The sequence below is a fragment of the Oncorhynchus gorbuscha genome, linkage group LG22, assembly GCF_021184085.1.
Source record: "Oncorhynchus gorbuscha isolate QuinsamMale2020 ecotype Even-year linkage group LG22, OgorEven_v1.0, whole genome shotgun sequence".
In the NCBI taxonomy this organism is placed as follows: Eukaryota; Metazoa; Chordata; class Actinopteri; order Salmoniformes; family Salmonidae; genus Oncorhynchus; species Oncorhynchus gorbuscha.
The window spans coordinates 13,958,273-13,963,857 of NC_060194.1; the positions used below are offsets into that span (position 1 = coordinate 13,958,273).

Sequence of the window (5,585 nt, forward strand, 5' to 3'; positions counted from 1 at the left end):
AAGCTGAACTTCTTGTTAATCTACCCATTGTGTCAGATTTCAAAAAGGCTTTACAGCAAAAGCACACCATATGATTGTTAGGCCAGAGCCTAGTCAAAACAAAATACATTTTCCAGCCAAAGAGGAGTCACAAAAAGCAGAGAGAGACAATTAATCACTAACCTTTGATGTGCATCAGATGGCACTCATAGGGCTTCATGTTACACAATACATGTTCGATAAAGTTCATATTTATATCCAAAAATCTGTTAAAAGATTCAAGTGTTATGCACAGAATTAAAGATACTCCTTAAGGAAAAGGACCAGTTAGAAATACCAGTGCCGATTCCAGTCCGCCAGTGGAGGTTGAGGGAGGAACGGCACGAATGGCAAACACTTGGAAACCATGGGTTTGATACCATTCCACTGCAGTTACCACAAGCCCGGTCTCCCCAATTAAGGGACACCAACCCCTTGAGCAGTCCACCCATTCCTCAGACCCTTCATAGCAAGCCCAATGTCTCAGAATGCCCTGTAGCTTACATGCTCAATCAGGAACCTCGGGACAGAGTCACATTAATCCAGGATGTGATGTCTGGCTACGCAAACAATACAGACCAAAGACTAAGCTAGGAAATGTCCGTTGGCATCAACAGGCCCTCACTTTAACAAAGGCAATATTTCAGATTACTCATGTAATATCGTGTAGTGCATAATGGTGAAGACAGAAAGTCAGTCAAAGTAGCATTAAATCATTTATTTTTCAAAGAGATTAACAGGCATCTCTTGAGATATCGTCTCAGTGTTGTGGTAGTCCCTTCACTGGTTGAGTTCGCCAGGAGCAGATGTGGTGCTTATGTCACTTTGTTGTAGGGTCATCCTCCTTGTGTGCTGGGACATCAGGACCGGCACCAACCTCAGTGAGTTGGTGTGCTGCTGCTTGGAGCAAGTCTATTATGGGCCACCACAACAACGCCTTCCAATTCTAGAAAGTGGATAGTGACTGGGAACAGATCCCTTCTTTATGAAACCACATCAAAAGCAGATATTTAAAAGTGATACTGGCAATTGCCATGTGCAGGTTGACATTTATTGAGACTGTATTGTCCTGGAGGCAGAACTGAGAGATTTCCACTCGATGTGCCAGATGGAAAGTCAAAATTGGCTACATTGTAACAATGTATGCTTTTAATTAAATGTTAGACATTAGGGTTGGCAGTGAGGTTAATGTTTAAAAATCATATTTTATTACCTTGTGGCTGTGCCAGCTAGTGAATATTCTGTGGAGCCATCCCAATAAGTGCTAACCTGCTTGCCATGTGCAGGTTATTTCCCTCTATAATAGCAGTACCATCATCCCATACATACCCTTTCAATAGGTTCCAATCTCATACTGATCCTCCTCTTCACCCAGACCCTCTTTCTCTGTGGTAACCTCAAGGTCTCCAATGGGCTCAGGTGTAGGAATCATCTCAGGGTCTGGAGTGGCCTCCAGCTCTGAGAACAGACAATTTAGCACAGAGCCTACATGCAATTATCATACATTCAAAACAGTAACGTACTGTCATTACCTCGTTGGGCGATTAGTTCTTTCTGCCTGATGAAGCCATCATATGTTGCAGAGCTAACGAGACCGTGCTCGTTGTTGGGTCCGACCCTTGGGCCCAAGGGACTAGCCTCATTTTGGGATTGGGCGAAATAAGGTCCTGGAATTAAATGTAACAGATTAACACAGCCAGTGTTGGCAGAATTGCTAGCCTATAGGGATACGAAAAGACAGGTGTTCGAAATGATGACCTATAGAGTGTACTACTTTTGACCAGTGCATCATGGTCTGGACAATAGTCTAGACATCCTGGTTGCCTCCCACACAATTTTAAAAAACTGGCTTTACACTTCTGTACATACTAGAATGAGAGTTTGGCATAGAGGAACTAAGTCTGCCTATGTCACTACCTTATCCGCTTGAATACATACAAAATATCTAGCAAGATTGAGATCAGTTATTTTTAATGAGTGCATTATGCAAGTGGCTAGTTTGCCTCAACTACCTTCACTAAAACCACTGCAAAGGTATTCCCTGAAAAATGTGGTTTCAAATCATGACGTTCTGCCTCGTGAATTGTTGGGAGAAGTTGCCAAACGAGTCTGTCATTGAAACCAGACCCTAGTTACTGCTGTTGCCTAGGGTTGGGTTCTCAAGACTACCCGTTCAAAGGTAGTGCACCTACATAAGGAATAAGATTATGCCATGTCAGAGTTAAATTACCTCTCTTGAAGTCCATGCCACGCCAACGACTGCCAGGTGATACGGGCTTCCTGTCCCCTGTTGAGGCAGGGAAGCCAGGTATATAGATACCTCCACTCGTCCGTGGAGATAGAGGTGTGCTCTTCTGTTTACTTGGGAGGACCATCATGGGGCCCAAAGTAGTATCCTGGTCCCATACTAAAATGACAACACATTAATTAAACACATACATTTGCAGTCAAGACACTCAATTGGTTCTCGAATATGGTTGAGATGGAAATTGGGGGAAGGTCCCGCCCCTGAAATGTGTTTTGAGAAGGTGGTGATGGAATAGAGGGATTAAGATGTCAAATACACCTTTCTTGGCCTTCATCCCAATACTCCAATTGTCACCAGAGGCTGAGGATTTGTTGCGGTAGACACGAGGTTCAAGTTGGCTACCACCTAGTCTTGGACTGAGGGGACGTTGTGCTGGAGCTTGAACAACGCCCTTCTGTCTACTCAGGCTTGGACAACGCCCACATAGCAAATCATTCTCATCAGCAGACCTCCATCTGAAATGTATGAAAGATCTACTCATGGACCAAGAACACATCACTTTTTTAAAAAGCTATGGTTATTCCAATGAATAGCTCACAGCCCAGTAACAGTAGCTAAGGAAATGTGACTTATCCCACCTGCCATCAATGAAGGAGCATGCCTTGTTGCTAGGCTCTGCATGGTCCATGACAGGGACTGCCATAAGGTGGCAAGTGATGTACAGCTGTGAAAAACAGGATAAGCAAAACAAAGATGTAGAATCACAGTAGCCTACATAATGTCTGTAAATTATGTTACTGTAGAATAATTTAACTACAGTACCCATAATGGCCTCTACAACATTGTTTTTATTAAATACCGCCCTCACCTCTGCCCTGTCCCCTGGTGGAACCTAAAGGCATCAATGTGGAACCCGAGCTTGTTGTCCTGGGTTCTACGCATGAAACCAGAGCGGGAACCAGGCAGCTGGGAATCCATCAAGCACCTGGAGGGAGATTATATTAAAATAAATATTGGGGCATCTTCCTTAGTAACCAATTGAGAAGTCTCAAAGAAACCAGTTGACTACTTTAAAAATGGTGGAAGTCCTCAAATGGCATATTCCATCTTTCTCTACGGGCCAGCCGGATAATAGTCGTTCTAAGCCATCCCCCTGCTTACCCATCACTCTCAATGAAGACATATCTGGGGACAGAGTTGCTATCAGGGTCCAGTGTGGCCACGCAGCTGCTAACAAAGACCCTGAGCCTGGTGTGGTGAGCAACCCTGACAGACGCCTCAATGTTGATGAGATCACCCAGGAAGTAGACTCCAGAACCCCGCTCATAGAGCCAGTCACCTGGAAAGGAAATGGCAGTAAAGAAAGACCGTACTGCAACCGATTCGTTTTAAAGTTACGAACGAGAGTCGCTATTAAAACTACCCCGGCCAGAACATATTGTCAATAGGCGCTCAACTAGTGAGCATCTAATAATGGATTAAAATGAGGGCCATGTTTAGGAGGCAAACTGTATAACGTTGCAGACAGAAGTGTCCCCAATAACAGTTGTCTGATGTGATTCCGTATTTTGCATGTCAGAGGGGCATTTGTGCTACATAGTACATTTATAATCTGCCTGCGGCTATGGAACCCTGACCTGTTCACCGGACGTGCTACCTGTTCCAGACCTGCCGTTTTCAACTCTAGAGACAGCAGGAGCGGTAGAGATACTCTCAATGATCGGCTATGAAAAGCCAACTGACATTTACTCCTGAGGTGCTGACCTGTTGCACCCTCGACAACTTCTGTGATTATTATTTGAACATCGTTGCCATGTTCTGTTATGATCTCCACCCGGCACAGCTAGAAGAGGACTGGCCACCCCTCAGAGCCTTTCTAGGGAGTTTCCTAGCCACAGTGCTTCTACACCTACATTGCTTGCGGTTTTAGGCTGGGTTTCTGTACAGCACTTTGACATATCAGCTGATGTAAGAAGGGCTATATAAATACATTTGATATCTTAACATTCAATTCACGGGTTTTACCAAGCTTCTGGGAGAGCGCCATTGTATCCTTTTGATTTATTATCTGAATGGTCAACAAAATTGGACCCTGCGAAATGCAGCCCAGGATTTATATACCCACTTGTCATAAGCGTCAGTGAGAACTGCAGGGTGTCTTCAGCAGACACTGTGGCGGTGAAAGGGATCCGGGTCGGCTGGAGAGAAGAGCTGTCCAAACTGTACTTCCTGAAACAGAAAGTACAGACCGGTAAATACACCAATAGGTCAACGCAGGATTCCTATGACCGTCATACAACAGTATAGCCTAAACTCACCTTTCATAATGACACTCAATTGGGATTACAGCACCAGCCATTCGAATAACGCCATCTGGTGTGGTTCTGGGTGTATATCTGAGGAGGTTTGCGTAGATCAATGAGTCTTCGTTCAGCTGTGGAGTCACAAAGCAGCATTTAAGAGAAGGTTGTTTCAAGAAGTCAACTACTGATTTAAAATATATATATATATTACCATGTACTTGGTTCCACAGTCCGAAAGTGCTGCAAATATTCTGTACTCATCTCCGGCTGCTGAAGCTGTAGCCCTACACGGCTCTTGGTCTTGGTACTGTTCAACTCCAAGTCGCAGGTCATCCACGTCGATTAGATTACCGAGTTTAAACAGATCAGCCTTCACGACTATCTCCATGGAGTCTGACTGGCACGTCACAGCGACAGTTTCTACTCGAACTGGCCTTGAAACTGTTTGTTGGAGTGGAGGCTGTTTAAAGCGTGGACGATTGTCAAATTGCGGTGTTCGCCTTGGAAGTTGTTGCCATGTGTCAGTGCTATAAGTATTTGACAAAGCAGGAGAGATTAAGAAGTTTTTCACAAGTAAAAACCAAACCAGTTGCTTGAACAATAACCTGAGCATGTTTGCCATCATGAGTCCCATGCCAACAACTAATGTGACTCTGTAGGTTAGAGGACAGCGTGCCTCTGCTATGCTACAATTGATGAAACTGGGGTAGCTTTTATCAAACAACCAGGCTGCACACCTGGGCTGGATTATGCGCTAATTTGGCCTTGCATCTGATTAGTCAAGATCTTTAATTGGCACACATGTTCAAATCAAATCACATGTTATTTCTTACATACACATGGTTAGCAGATGTTAATGTGAGTGTAGCGAAATGTTTGTGCTTCTGGTTCCCGACAGTGCAGTAATATCTAACAAGTAATCTAACAGTTCCCCAACAACTACAGCTAATACACACATCTAAAATGGGTGAATGAGAAAATGTACATATGCGGTTCCACAGTGAACAACGGCCAAG

At 44.2% G+C, this 5,585-nt stretch overlaps 1 pseudogene across 1 annotated transcript; it reads right to left on the reverse strand.

Moving 5' to 3' along the window:
- Nucleotides 1-721: 721 nt before the first annotated feature.
- Nucleotides 722-5,268, reverse strand: LOC124009835 (annotated as a pseudogene). Its single transcript, XR_006834327.1, has 11 exons — nucleotides 4,781-5,268; nucleotides 4,585-4,700; nucleotides 4,392-4,495; nucleotides 3,428-3,605; nucleotides 3,135-3,251; nucleotides 2,905-2,990; nucleotides 2,585-2,781; nucleotides 2,249-2,425; nucleotides 1,551-1,685; nucleotides 1,348-1,476; nucleotides 722-982 (listed from the first exon to the last, which is right to left on the reverse strand). The product of XR_006834327.1 is annotated as a zona pellucida sperm-binding protein 3-like (transcript).
- Between the last annotated feature and the right edge of the window lie 317 nt (nucleotides 5,269-5,585).